This window comes from Crocodylus siamensis, chromosome 15 (genome assembly GCF_052110815.1).
Source record: "Crocodylus siamensis isolate JL-2025a chromosome 15, ASM5211081v1, whole genome shotgun sequence".
NCBI classification, from domain to species: domain Eukaryota; kingdom Metazoa; phylum Chordata; order Crocodylia; family Crocodylidae; genus Crocodylus; species Crocodylus siamensis.
Window position 1 is genome coordinate 26,685,994 of NC_143409.1, and position 15,323 is coordinate 26,701,316.

Genomic DNA, 15,323 nt, shown 5'->3' on the forward strand with positions numbered 1-15,323 from the left:
CTACAAGCTCCCACTCATTATCTAATATCCTTAAACTCTACTTATAGGATAGTTTTGTAATTGCCACTTTCTGGTTTTATACTTTCATATTTAGGAAATTCTTCTCTCAGTGAAATATACCTACTTTTCCTCTACTAACTCTAACTATCTGAGGCCTACTACAGCCCAATGCCTTTTAAGTAAATGGTTCAGGTAAGTAACACAGGGGTGTCAAAATATGGCCTGTGGGCCTGATTAGGCATGTGAAGCCCCGGGATCTGGCCTGTGGATCTTGGACTGACCCTGCAAGCCACATGCAGCATGCATGGGCCCCAGCTCCCTGAGCTGCATGCAGTGCCTCTACCAGACTGGCCCTGCACGCTAGCTCGGGGGCTGGATTGGCCCCACAGACCATCCCTGCATGCTGGAGCTAGCACACAGGGCCAGTCCCATGGGAGCGTTGCATACAGTGCATGTCCTGTGTCAGCCCTGCGAGCTGCTGCACCCTGGCGCATACAGTGTGTGTGGCACAGGGGGGCTGATTCAGGGTCCGCAATGCAGACAAGCCCTATGCATGTACTCGCTCCAGGGCATGGGGCTGATTTGGGCTGGTTGGGTCTGACGCCCTGGAGCTAACAGAACTGTGATGTCAGACTGAGGCGCTGTTATTTTAGGAAAGTGATACTCGTTTTGCATGAATTGGTTGAATCAGGTGTCGGAGGGTTCAAAAGTTAACCAAGGACCTGATTTCTTCTGAAACTGCGCGTCCCGGCCGCAGCTGTATTCGGCTCGTCGGCGCCCGGCCCGTGACTGCTGAGGAAGGGCGGCCAGAGCCCGGCCTCTCTCCAGCGCTCTGGAGCCAGGTAAGAAGGACCCCGTGAGGCTCCAGCCCAGCGGCAGGGGCTCTGCAGCCGGCCCGGAGGCCCGAGCCCGCCTGGGGGCTGCCCCGGGCGCTCGCCGGCCTCGGACAGCCCCGACCCGGGGCGGCGCTCCTGCGGCCAGCGGGGGGCTGCCGCCGCGCTTGCCCGTCTCTCTGCGGGGTATCCCAACCCCAGCCCGGCCCTCCCGGTGCCACGAGCCGAACTTGGCGGGGCGGGCCTCGGGAGCCCCCGGGCCGGCCGGGAGCGGAGCGGGCGGCGCTGGGGAGCCCCACGCCCCGCGCCCGACTCCTCCCTGCCCCGGCCCGGCCCGGCCCGGCCCGGGGGTGGTGCTCGGCGCTGCCCGCCCGCCGGAGGAGGCGCCCGGCGCTCCTCCGTCCTGCCCGGCCCGGCCCGGCCCGGCGCGGGGCTGCAGCGCGGCTGGAGGCGGCGCTGGGCGGTGAGTGCCGGCCGGGGCGCGCTGGGGCTGCCCGCCCAGGGACGTGCCGGGCCGCGGGGCCGTGCTGGGGGGCAGCGGTGCCCGCGCTGGCGGGCACTTGGCTGGGAGTGTCCAGGAAGGCAGGGCAGGTGCTTGCTGGCTGGGGCAGGCGTGTGCAGAGCCAGGTGCTGCGGGTCACCCTGCGGGCGGGTACGGCTGTCATGGCCATTGCGCCCTGGGCACGGAGGACGGGCTGCGGGAGCTGCAGCTTTGGCCGGTGCTGGGCTGTGGTACTCGGTGACCTGTTGCAGGGTCACTGGCACCTTCGTCCAGGTTGGTGTGTCCAGCACGCTGCTCCGAAAAGCGAAGGGCAGAGCCCTTCCCCGAGGAAGCGGGGAGCCCACAGACATCCCCGATCGCTGAGGGAAGGTAGGTGCTACTTTTGCAGGGAGCTGTGGGAGGCTCGTCCTGTTCCCATTGTGGGCTGGGCCTACTCCCCTGGGGGCTGCCAGTCCAGCCCCACACTAATTCCTGTTGCTTTGTCCTGCTTGGAGCACGTCTACTCAGTGCAGGTGTTAAATCCTTGGCTGCTGTCACACTCCGGGTACAAGAGATTGTCAACTCTTCTGGCCAGGTGCTTGTGCTGGTGTTTGTATAGCACTGAGCACAAAGGGGCCCTGGTACTATAAAAGTTCAATAAGCATCAGCAAGCCGCTGTCATCAGTGGAGAACGGAGTGAGGGATGGAGTGGGAAGGAAGCAGGAGTTCTGAGTGGAAAAGAAATCAGGGGAAACAGGGCCTTAGTTTGCTAATTCCCCAGTCTTGTGAAGTCCTCTGAGCAGGCCCTAGCTCTTCATGCTTCTTTGTGCAGGGCCTAGCCGACCGAAGACTTATAACAGATTTATAACACCATGTCTGAGGGTGGGCCCCATGCTTACAATTCAGGTGAATTTGTGTGCTCTGTTCCTGGGAATACTAGTAGTGCCTCAGGCCAGGAGCGTGTTTGGTGGTAGGAGGTCCGTGCTACATTGTTTGCGGTCCAGGGTTAGTGGTGGCAAGGGCTTGGACCCTCTACATATTGACACTTTGGAGATGGGGGAATGTGTCAACTTGTAGATGTACATTCCCCAGCAGATTCTTGGGATTCCTGAAGTGGGGGTCCTCTGACTTCTTCCTCTCCCTTTTATTTTATGAATTAGCTTATTTTTGCAAAGGGGAGTGTCTGCTTTGTGTGTGTTCACTTACAAGGCTTGGAAGACAATTCACCCATTCAGTCCTTTTCACCAATACTTTACGAACGATACGATGAATACTCCTCTATTTAATGACAGCTTTATAGAGAGATCAGTGCTGCAATAAAACCTCTTCTGCAGAATTTCATTGTTCTACCTTTGGCTAAAAACCAACTTGTCACAGCTTTCACTTTTACTCTGTATCCTTCAATATGCATCAGGGTTTTTTTTGTTTTATGCTCATTTTTGTGGATGGTAGAGCTATTGTATAACTGCCATCAATGAGGTATCTGCAGTATGCTTAACTTGCACAAAAATAAGATATTATGCCTGTCCTGAGGATAAGACATAATATACCTGGATCCTGTAGTTGCATCATATGAGCCCTTAGGACTCTTGGTGGATCTAAGGGTAATCCTGCATGGGTCAGTAGACTGCATTGGTGTCTAAATTGTGGTCTAACATATCAATTCAATCCCATGTGGCAGCTATACCATAATGGTTTTAGCAGGAGCTTTAAATCTTTAGTTTTACAGAAGTAATTGAAATGACAAAAACCAAAATAGAGCATATAAATTTTGGGTACAAATCGACTTTGACTTTTACATGCAGAGTTTATGGAAGTTGAACTGATTTGTAGAAAATAATAATTTAGAAATCCCCTTTTTTATCAGTTTGTCACTGAATTATCTCATGCTAATCCCTGAGTAAGTTCCCAAATTCAGAGAGTATGTGCCAGGTCAGATGTGCTGATTTGTTGACATAAAAGCATGTGAGGTCACTATTTAGACTTTGTGTTTGAGAGTACAAGTTTGGACTATGTATTGCTTTTGGGTTTCTGTTATAGATAGAAGTGGAATCTTTAGAGCATTTATGCGCATCGATAGTGTTACAGACAACATGAAGGTGCGGATAGATAGCCAAGTGTTTCCATTTAGCTACTTATTTCCACTTTTACAAACTTCCAGGTGAACATGGTGTGTCATATGCAAATTACCTACCATTACATTTAGTTTTTATGCACTAATTTAGGCAGCACACAATTTTAAACAGATTGTTGTTCTTATTTATACTCTGTTGAAAGCTTAATGGAATAAATATTGTAAGGAGTGATATAAAGCTAATTTGACTGACTCCTGAGGGTGTATCTGCAGGAGTGTGTTCCTGTCTTGGATTAATGCTGTAGAGGAGAGGAGGTAATTTTGACCATTTTATAATGTTAGCAGTTCATGTGGAAACCTATAGGAGAACTTGGGCTAGAACTCAAGCTGCAAATGTCAGTTAAAATTCATATTACCACAACTTCACTGCTATTTTAACCTGAGTTAGCCAACCTGAGTTACAGTTTTCAGACTGGGGGGAGGTACTTTTTCATGAGAAAGCAAGAGGAAGAGAATAGTCCTTTGCTGGTTATACTAGGGGAATTGTTTAGATGACTTAATTTTTTTAAGTCTTGGTTATTGCGGCTTTTTCTATGGGAGCAAATCTTTTATGATGTTTCATTTGTGTAATCTCATGTTTGTTTTAATCCTTTGTTTTGGCTTTTGGTTAAAAAAAATTCTGCTATGAGAAATACATTTGTAACTCTGAAGTTATGGAAGGTGAGTGATAGTATCATTCTTTGGTATATATTTTTGTTCTGAAAATTACAATCTATTAAAGAATGCATATCTTCAAAAGGCGTATGCAGCAGGGATATTATTTCCTGCATAGTTAAGCATATAAACATTAAGCTGAACACCTTAGTGGACAAATAGAAAATAACATTTCAGATACTATTTTTGAGAGTATCTTAGGAGAGCTCTCCCAAACAACTTGAAAAAATACTTGTCTGCTGGCACGTATGTATAATAACGAAACAGATTCTGAATGATCTAGTGTGTTATTTATTTGAAGTAGCTTAAGGGGAGTTTATCATGTAGGTTTTTAATGTACATACTTGATGTTTAATTCAGTTTACGCTGCAGTGACAAAAATAAAAGTGGTATGTTTTCTGGGGTTAACATTTTTCATATTTTTTAAATCGAGATTTCTTCAGAAAGTTCTATGCATTTATTTACTTTAGAAGTTCCTTTCTATGAAACCTGCTCATGGGAACCCGGAGGACATGGAACGTTACTTCGTCTCTAGTTCAGTGTAAACACATGCTGTAAGGCAGTAATGAAAACTGATTATAGTAATATGATAATAATAGGAGGAAAGAGTCATCATCACTAGCAAAGGCAGGACAGAATGTTTTCTATGCAAGCTTGTGACATTTCAAACAGCTAGTCTAGCTTATGGATGTGCATTGCATTTATTTGTTTGCACAGATGTTCCTTCAGCAGAGTAGCCCTCGTTGGGGAATACAATACAGTGCGTATTCTCATTAGTTTAAATCGTGATCATATAATTTGTTGGTCCTGAATTAATTCCCAGCAAAGCAAAAGATAGCATCTCTGATATTTGTATCATCTACATAAAAGCTGAATTAACAATGTTTTTATACTGTATTTGTGACCAGAGTTTGAAGGTCTTAACTATGTACGCTTGGAGGAAATGGCATGTAGTAAAGTAATGTTGAGTTTCTCAGTATTTGTCCGTAATGCACCCATTATCTTTATTTTGTCAAGTCTGAAGAATTTGGTCCAATAGCAGGATGGAATGTATTTTTATGGGGAATAAGAAGGAAAATAATATATCAGCATTAACATCTATTCCTTCTTCCACCTTGCTTTATATACTTGGAAGATGGTCTTAACTGTGCTCCTAGAAAGTCTGTCTGGAGGCTGCAGTGTTATCTGGAACATGAAGGTGAACTTTGACTTGAATACTTAACTCTTAGGTCAGAAAGCAATAAATGTTTTTACAAACATCAGTAGTAAGGCAGTTATTCAATTCAAAGAGTTAACTACATTTGAGGTTAAAATCGAATTATGGAAGTATGTTTCTATTTGTAAACAAGTGTTCTTTGTATTTTAAGCTGGCAAAAGACATCAAGGCTAAGAACCATCAAAACAGTTTGAAATAATGTAAAATGATCTGAAAACAAGGATTTTGTAATGGAAACTGGCAAAACTTCAATTGTCCTATCTTTACTATGCAGTGTTATAACAGCAGATGACAGGAAGAATCTTTTCCATAGAGAGACAGAGAATAAACTCCTTTTAAATGTCTATTCTTGGTTCTTTCCTTCTAGCTTGTGTTCAGCTTAATTCTTTCAAGGCCCCCATGGTGAGGGAGGGAGTGGGGCAGGGGCTGGGGTGAATGGAGCCCTGGGGCTGGGGCTGGAGCTGGAGCTGGTCGTGAGATGGAGCCGTGGGCAGCTTGTCCAGGGGCACAGAGGGACGTGGCTCCCTGCAGCTGAGTGCACCCCTGGGGGAAGTATAGGGGGGCATGTGCCCCCTGGATTTGTGCTTGAGGTGGAGGTAGGCTGCCTGCTGCAGGCTGGGGCTCTGCACCCTGTTGCCTTTGCCCCAGGAGCCATGCATTAGCTGTGCCACGTATTGCCTGTCTGCCCGGTGGTGGGAGGCACAGCACGGCATTGTATAGCTCCCAGGGCAAAGGCAGCAGGCACAGAGCCCCACCCCACAGTGGACAGCCTGCCTCCGCCCCACGCACACATATGGGGGGCACATGCCTCCCGATGCTTCCTCCAGGGGTGTGTATAGTGGTAGGAAGCTGCCCGCCCCCCCGTGACCCTGGACAAGCCACCCAAACCCTGGGACTTCATTCACCCTAGCCCCTGCTCCTGCTCCACTCCCTCCCTCACTATGGGAGTCTCAATCTGCCCCACCCACTGTCCTTTCCATCTGCCCCTGCTCCTTCCCTTCCGCAGACTTGCCTGCTGGGCACTGCTCTGCATGCCCCCAGGCTGTGTTTCTGTAGAGACTCTTTATATTTCATTTTAAAAAGAGGACACCTGTGGGGGTGGGGGGGGTAATATGATTGGGGGGACAGTGATATGCCTGTTCCCTACCTCTGCCCCTCACTCTGAAGTCACAGTCCCCCCAGCCCTGCTGCTGCCCCTCATTCCTCACCCACAGTACCCCACATCCTGATGGGCCTTCACATTTTTTAATTGTTTAACAGACAGCCCTATTTGTAAGACAATGCTGTGAATCCAGTCAGAAAACTGTTGGGTTTTGTTTACAAACTTTGTACACACAACTTATATTTAAGTTAAGTATTTAATAGCTCGGTAATAAAGAATATTTTGTGTAATGCAACAAATGTGGTATCACTGTTGGAACTTTAACATTTCCACTTCCTAACTTTTTGTATTTTTGTTACTGTTATATATGTATGAGTTCTACATTGAAGCTATTTGTGTTCATTTCCCTTTGTAGGATTAAGATTTTTATCTTGATCGTAGTAATGAAGGTTTGTAACTCTCTTATGGAGTAGTTCCTTTATGAAATCCTTGTTTGAACACAGTGTAGAATTGTACGGTGTTTGCAAACTGGTAACAATGCAATTAAATATAGGAGAAATATTTTATAGTACTTAAATTTTTTTCAAAGTTAAATGATGTTATTTTCTTATTAAGGGCTATTCTAAAAGTTTTGAGATGTATGCAAGTTTGTAGTAATAGTTGTGAGAGCAAGTTACTTTTTCTCATCATCTAAGTCAAACTGATTGATTGAAAATATATTTTTATCACAATTTCCAGGAACCTGTGCATTAAGGCACTGGGAAGAAAAGCCCCTTATCTTGGATTTGACTACAAGCATAGCAGGGGTGGGGATGGGGTAGGCGGCTTTGGCTTTAACTCCAGCTCTTTCTTGGGCTCATAGCTGCAGCCACAGTCACTAACCCCAGCTCCTCCCCGCCAGCCTTGCTGCCTCCTCCCTCTTTTCTCCCCCTACTTACCCTCTTGCTCTGGCACCACTCCAGCCTGGGGCGCAGAGTACATGGTTGCTCCAGTCCCCACCCGTGCCATGCAGTAGCAGTTCCGTGGCTGGGACCACCTCTGCCACAACCACTGTTGCATAGTTGGGTGGAGGCTGGAGCAACCATGTGCCCCAGGCCCTGGGCCAGAGTGGAGCCAGAGCTGGAGGGAAAGTAGTGAAGGGAACAGATACCAGGAGGTATAGACACAGCAAAGGGGAGGTAGACACAGGAGTGTGCAGGCAGGAGTGGGGGGAATGGGATAGCAGAGGGCAAGGGGCAGATGTCAGGCTACTTGACTCCCTCACTGCCTGCCCCACTACCAGCTGTTCTCCTACCACTGCCTGCACTGCTGCAGTGGTGAGAGGGATGAATTTAAGATGGCCCTTAGATAAATAGGACAAATATAACAACAAATGTATAAATTATTCATGTGTAGAATCTAATTATTGGGACATCACCTTAAATTCAAAGTCATTCTGAATTCAGATAAATATGGTATGCGATCCATTAATATAATGTGGGTTGACTCAGTTCTGAATTTTTAGTCTTGCCGTGGAGTTGAATGTTTCTTGTAAAGGATAATAATAACATAGTATTCTGCACTCTTTTTTTATTTTAAATAATTTATGTCTTAAAAGTTAGCCAAGAGTGGGAACTTGATTTACTTTGTGCTGCCTTACAGTATTTCACCATTCTGCTTTCCAAATCCTTTTTTCCAAGTGATAATGACAATAAACATAATAGCATTGTCTAGTTGAGTAAGTCTCAATCTTTTCAGATATGTAACTGCTTTGGGTTGCTCATAGTTCCTCTCCTAGTACAAATCTGACTCTTTCAACCTAATTTCTGTGGGGATTGTGCCGCCACTTTTAATTTTAATCTGATCAAATTGGGGTCACAACCCCTGATTTGAGAATTGCTGATCTAGTTCATCTTACTAATGTCATGGGAATCTAAAAATATATCCCCGATTATCAAGCATATTATGCCTTTATTGTACAAAGTGTTGAATGATCTAAAGTATGAAAAACTCTGGGGTGTTTTATGAAGGGATGGCTTGGCCAAGTTTCTGCCCGTCTGGTTTGGTTTCCCCCTGGTTTGCTTTAAGCAGTACATACTAAGCTTAAAGGAATGACACTGAGTATAACTAGAGAGCTTTTAATTACTGTCAGCTTTCTCATCAAACCATCTGACAGAGGGAAAATGCAAAGGCCTTTACATAATTTCATAGTTGTTAGGGTCAGAAGAGACCTCAATAGATCATCTGGGCAGGAAAGAGCTCTGGGGTCATATGACCCCAGCCAGGTGCTTGTCCAGTCTCCTCTTAAAGACCCCCAAGGTAGGGGAGAGCACCATCTCCCTTGTGAGCCCATTCCAGATTCTGGCAGCCCTTACTGTGAAGAAGTTCTTCCTCATGTTCAGCCTAAATCTGCTCTCTGTCAATTTGTGGCTGTTGTTCCTGGTTATTCCAAGGGTGTCCTGGTAAACAAAGCATCTCCTATTTCTTGCTGCCCACCCTCCTCAATGAATTTGTAAATGGCCACAAGATCCCCTCTTAGCCTTATCTTGCAGAGGCTGAAGAGATCCAGGTCTCTCAGTCTCTCCTTGTAGGGCCTTACCTGCAGGCTCCTAACCATATGAGTGGCCCTGCTCTGGACCTTCTCAAGGTTATCCACATCCTCCTTAAAGTGCTGTGTCCAGAATTGGATGCAGTGGCCTGAGCAGTGCCACATAGAGGGGAAGCATCACCTCCCTGGACCTGTTTGTGATGCACCTGCTAATGCATGATAGAGCGCGATTAGCTTTACTGATTACTTTGTCTCATTGACAGCTTATATTAATCTCCTGAGTCAACTATTAGGCCTGTGCGAAGCGGTGAGTATTCACTTCAGATTTGGCCAGTTCGGGGACAGTGATTTGATTTGGTGATTTGAATTACTGTCCTGAATTGATTTGGCTGAATCTGAGTCAGAGATTCAGCTGCTGCCAAATCTCTGAATCACACAGGCTCACCCCCTGCCCACTTTCCCAGCCCCAGCAATAGCTGCCCCACCCGCCTCAGCTCCCTGCACTTTGGGGGGAAAAAAAAGCCCTGATTCACCAGGTGCTGCTGGTATTTGTGATTCCTGGTGCCCCCCACTGCCCCACACCATGTGGGGGGGCTCTGCATGAGCACCCCTGCCCAGCTCTGGCCCTTTAAGAAAAAATAAGCCAACCCTCCTCCCCTCCCCCCCCGATTTACGGGTTCCTGCCCATAACCCTAACCCTAACCCTAACTCCCTGCTGCCCCCCCAGTGCCCCGTGCCATGTGGGGGGCTGTGCACGAGCCCCCTGAAGCCCCGAGGCCACTGCAGGAGCTGGTGAGTCTGGGGTTTTTTCCGAGGTGTTTTTTTTTTTTTCTTAAAGGGCTGGAGCTGGGGTGGGTGGGTCAGCCATGAGGTGCAGGTAGGGGTCAGGGGGGCTGGTGGAGCAGGCAGGAGATGGGGCCTGGCAGGGATCCCCCCATGGTCCCTTCCCTCCTCTCCTGGCCCCTACTTACCAGCTCCAAGTCCAGCTCCATGCTGCAGCAGCGGGTAGAAACTGCCCAAATAATCAAAGCTGTCCATATCTTTTCCGAATCTATTTGGAGAGCTTTGAATCAATTTGGACCTTTTTATTGGTCCCCTGATTCGATTTGGATTTGGAGATTCGGCAACCAAATCAGGCTGAATCTCCTCAGAATTGAAGCAGCATCTGAAGCTTCACACAGTCCCATCACCTATGACTCTGAGATACCTTTCTACTGCTGTGCTGCTGAGAAGGTCATACCCTAGCCTAGAGGTGTGTTGGTGCTTTCTTCTCCCTAGATGCAGCACTTTGCACTTGTCTTTGTTGAACTGCATCCTATTCTTTTCTGCCCACTTTTCCAACCTGTCCACGTCTGCCTGGATTCGATCCCTTCCCACTAGAGTGTTTACTGTACCCCATAATTTCATGTCATCCACGAATTTGGCTACAGTGCTCTCCACACTCTCATCCATGTCACTAAGGAAAATATTGAATAGCACAGGTCCAAGGACCAAGCCTTGGGGGACCCCACTGCCCACATCTTTCCAGGTCGATACTGACCCATTCATTCTCTGGGTGCAATCCTTAAGCCAATTTGCCACCCACCTGACCGTGTAATCATTTATGTCACAACTGCTCAGTTTGTTTATGAGAATAGGATGAGATACCGTATCAAAGGGCTTCTTAAAATCCAAGTAGATGACATCTACTTCGACTCCTGCATCTAAGCATTTTGTGAACTGTCCATAAAAAGAAACAAGGTTAGTCAGACAGGATCTACCTGCTGTGAACCTGTGCTGGTTGCCCTTCAGCATTATTTTTCCTGCTGAGCTCCCACTAATGTGATCCTTGATAATTTTTTCAAAGGTTTTCCCAAGGATAGAGGTGAGACTAACTGGCCTATAATTATCTGGATCCTCCTTCCTCCCCTTCTTGAAAATAGGGACCACACTGACCCTTTTCTAGTCCTCTGGGACCTGACCTGAACACTGAGTGCACAAAAAGCTATGCTAGTGGCTCTGCTATAACTGGCCAATTCCTTCAGCACCCTTGGATGAAGATCATCCAGGCCTGCTGACTTAAATACATTCAGCCTCTCTAAGTGTCCCTTTACTAGGTCGGTGCTGACTGTTGGTGCGCTGTCGGAAGTGTAATAGAACAGTTGCATCCTTTTATACTTTTGTTATACATTGAATAACTATAGAAGTCAGTCAGAGTATAATGATCACATACAAAAACTCATCACTATTACCACACAGATATTCATGTAAGTACCCTATTTTACTGCTTTGATATGTGTACTGGTTAGAGGTACACTGATATATTGGTCGTGTATTGGATCGGCATCCATAACAGGAAAATTAACATTAGCAGCTATTTTGGGCCAGTAATGTTACTGATAAATAGCAGGTGCATGTGTGCAGCCACAGCATGCATGTGGCCAGGAATACAGCCTGGCAGGTTGGAGAACAGCATCAAGGGCTCCACAAGTGAGGGAAGGAGTTGGGCAGAGACAGGTACTGCCCAGCCAGGGCGGTGAATGTGATCCTGGGAGTGGGACGGACCCGTGGGTGGCTTGTCCAGATGGGACGGAGGGCTGAAGAGGAGAGGCAACTCGCCACCGCTGCGTACACCCCTGGAGGAGGCATGGGGTGGCATGTGCCTCCTGGATTTGTGCCTGGGGCAAGGGTGGGCTGCCCACTGTGGGCTCCAGACCAGGAGCTGCACCAGGCTGTTCTTGGTGGGGGTGGTGAGTGTAATCCTTGAAGTGGGACAGACCCATGGGTGGTTTGTCCAGATGGCATGGAGGGGTGAAGAAAGGAGGTGGCTCCCCACCACTGCATACACTCCTGGAGGAGGCATGGGGTGGGGGGATGTACCCCCTGGATTTGTGCCCGGGCCAGGGGTGGGCTGCCCACTGTGGGCTCCAGACAAGGGGCTGCACCAAGCTGTTCCTAGCAGAGGTGCTGTGTTCAGGGCGGTGGTGCTGGAAGGGATTTTACATAAAATTCCCCATAGCCCCCGCTCCCAGTGTTGCCACTGCCCACCCTGAGTGCAGCCCTGGCCCAGGCACCCCTCTAGGAAGAGGCCAGTGCAGCTCCTGGCCCTGAGCTCACAGTAGGCAGCCCTACCTTCCCCTGCACACAAATCTGAGGGCCATATACCTTCCGGGGGGGGGGGGGTGCAGTAGCAGGGAGCTGCCTCCCCTCCCCACCCACCTGCATCCCTGGGATAAGCTGCCGGCGGGTCTGTCCCACACAGGGTTTCACTCACTGCCCTGGCTGGGCAATGCCTGCCCCTGCCCCCCTCTGTGGGGGCCTCAATCTGTGCCCCCCCCCCCATTTCTTCCCCCCACCATGCCTTACCAGAGCCCACCCCCCAGTCTTACCAGCCAAGCTGCCAGGCTGCATTCCTGTATATCGGCTGTTGGATCAGTTTCAGTTGATATGGCTACTTAATAATTGGCCATCCATATTGGCTAAGAAAATCTTTAATGTTGCACCCCTAGTACCAGTTAGTTGTCCTCTCATTGTTGAACCCTCCTTCAAACCTTCTTGTCTTTCTGGAAGATGTCACTTGAATTATTGTCCTCCAGGTGTGATCTGCAAGAACCTTGAAACTTCCTGCTCTTTATATTTTTGGCAACCCTGCTCTTTATATTTTTGGCAACCCAGTTGAGTCTGGTTTCTTTGTAGGAAGGGAGAGAGAAGAGGGGTAACCCTGGTAGAAGTGGAGACCTTTTTAAATCATAGGGAAAGGTAGGCAAACAGAAGGGGAAGGAAGGTCTGCTAAAAGCTGAGGCTTGTTGATCCAGGGTTTTGCTGAAGCCTGAGCAAGACATTGACCAGTAGGGCTGTGCAAAATTGGCCCTATTCAGTTCGGATTCAGATTTGGCCCAAATCGGGGCAGTGATTCGGTCCGTTGATTTGGATCACTGTCCCTGATTTGATTCGTCCAGATCTGAAGATCTGATGCTGATTTGGTGAATCAGTGATTTGGACACACGCACAGCTTTAAAAAATTTTCAACACATCTTGAGGTAGCAGGCATGGCTCATGATTGCTGTGGTGCTGGGGTGCATGGAGTGTCCCACAGGAGGAAGGGGGCTCTCCAGCATGCTTGGCAGTGAACCCAGAATTGGACCGGAAGTACTTCTGGTCCACTTCTGGGTCTGCCGGGGAGCACACTGGGGGGCCTCCATGTGCCCCACCCCGGCTCAGTGATTGGCCATAGGGGGACCCCGGGTGGTCCCCCCCAGACCCAGGAGGCACCAGTTTCTGAGCCTGGGGGGTGTGGGGGGCTGCCCCAGTGAACCAGGAAGTGGACGAGAAGTGCTTCTGGTCCACTTCTGGGTTTGCGGCCGAGCACACTGGGGAGCCCTCATGCTTCTGTGGGATGCTGTCATCTGCCCCAGCATCCTAGTATTCAGAGCCCCTGCTGCCTAGAGGTATGTAGAAAAAACATTTAAAACTGTATGTACGTCTGAATTGCTGAATCTGTCGGAATTGATTCAGAGGGTTCCGAAACATTTCGGACAGATTAAAGGGTCCTTTGATTTGACTCTGATTTGGAGATTCGGCTACCAAATTGGGCCAGATCTCCACTGAATTGAATCAGGGGCCGAAGCTTCGCACAGCCCTATTGTCTAGTCTATCCAACAGGCATGACATAGTGGATGAGTGACTTGATTTTGTTGAAGAAGGTATTCAACAGGAAGGAGCTTTTCATGAAAACTTTCACAAAGAGTATGGATGAACAAATTACTGTGAAGTAAGCATAGGTGTGAATTTACATCTGATAAGCTACTCCATGGTAACTGGCCATGTGCACATTCTTAGCCCACAGTAGGAGCAAAGTATATTACCCTTTGTTAGAAATTGGATACACTGCTTATTCATACTTGCTGAAAGTGACTACATGAACACGTTATTCTCGAAGATCCTACACCCAATTTATATAACCATTGTCGTGCTGGATAGCCTTTTCCAGTCTAAAAAAATAATGTTGTTTGTCAACAAGGGATGAGCCATGTAAAATTACTAATACTAACTTTAGACATTAAAAGTTTTGAATCTAACAGTATGCTCCCCCTGCTTCTCCATCCACAGACGCATAGACAGACTGCTTGAACCAACACCATAAGTCATTGATAACACACCTACCATGTTAAGTTCAACTCAGTAAAGATTCCAGCCTTCTAAAATGCTCTTTGCCAAACATGAGTGAATGGGATTTTCCAGGACTATGTAGAAAAGATAATAGGAGAGGTCTGGTCTGTGTAGTGGTAAAGTGTTTAGATAAAAGCTTAATAGAAAGCCAGAAATCTTTTTAAAGGAGAGATAAGCTTGTACATGGTTTCCTGTGTTGGTAGCTGCTCTGTTGGTGTTTCTTTGGGTAGAAGATCTTTAGATTTGTGCCTAGAGACAACATCTCAAATAAACTTGAGTGAATAATACTGGTGCTATATGCCTAAAGACCTTCATTTCCAAACCTTTGTTCCCAGCAATTTAAAGAAAGAGTTGTGCATTTTATGTAGTGGTAAAATATTTTCAGTTTTGTCTATTTAATGCACAGTGACAATTATAACTACTACTACAGGTAGAATAATATATTTGAACACATTCAAACACTTCGTCAGTATCTTCTTAACAATACTTTTAGGAAGTAGTATTTAATTCCCCATGGAAAAAAAAGGATGTTGAATTTTTATTCAATGTTATTACTGGTGGAATTTCTTAAATAATTTGTAGGCAAGTCTGGCTAATCATGCTTTATTGTTCACTGTATTTTAGAGCAGTGGTGTTCAGTCTATCCATCCCTGAAGTCCAGACGAGCGGCACAGGGTTGGTCCATGGGCCATATCTTGCACGAGGGGTCAGTCAGCAGGCCTGATCTAGTATGGGGTTGGTCCATGGGTGTGACCCTGTGCACATGCTATATTGTCTGGTCCACAGGGGTATGCAACGATCTGCAAATTTTGTGGCTGGGGAGCGGTGGCTATTTTGTGGCCTCTCGAGCATAGTTTGAGCACCACTGTTTTAGAGCTTTCTCCCACAGATGAGAAGGCACAGTTTTTAACTTACAGAGCTTGCAACCTATGGAGGTCTTTTGACCACCTTCTACTTTTACTTTTTTCCCCCCAACAGTAGACCATGGTATCTATTCCTAATTTATCTTCAGTATCCTGTTTTTTCTCTCCTTTCTTGTTGCTCTTTCTTTTTTCCCCCCTCGTTTATGCTGCTTTCCCTTTTTTCTTCTTCAAATCTCTTTCCATGTCTTAGAGGTGTAGGTTGTAGCCGTGTTGGTCTAAGGACATAAGCAGACAAAGTTCTTTTGAGTGAATCTGATATCTTTTATTAGACCAACTTAAATAGTTGGAAAACAATTTTAAGCAAG

The 15,323-nt window shown here is 47.1% G+C and overlaps 1 protein-coding gene across 5 annotated transcripts in view; it reads left to right on the top strand.

The window, feature by feature from the left end:
- The first annotated feature begins 707 nt into the window (after positions 1-707).
- CGNL1 (cingulin like 1) overlaps positions 708-15,323 on the top strand; it is a 157,385-nt gene continuing 142,769 nt past the window's right edge. The window contains exon 1 of one of the 5 annotated variants that reach the window (XM_090029106.1): positions 708-842. The gene's annotated coding sequence lies outside the window, so the exon portion shown is untranslated. Of the gene's footprint in view, positions 843-1,042; positions 1,297-1,352; positions 1,705-15,323 lie in introns of those variants that run through there. The other 4 variants (XM_090029105.1, XM_090029104.1, XM_090029102.1 and 1 more) reach the window with 4 other exon arrangements.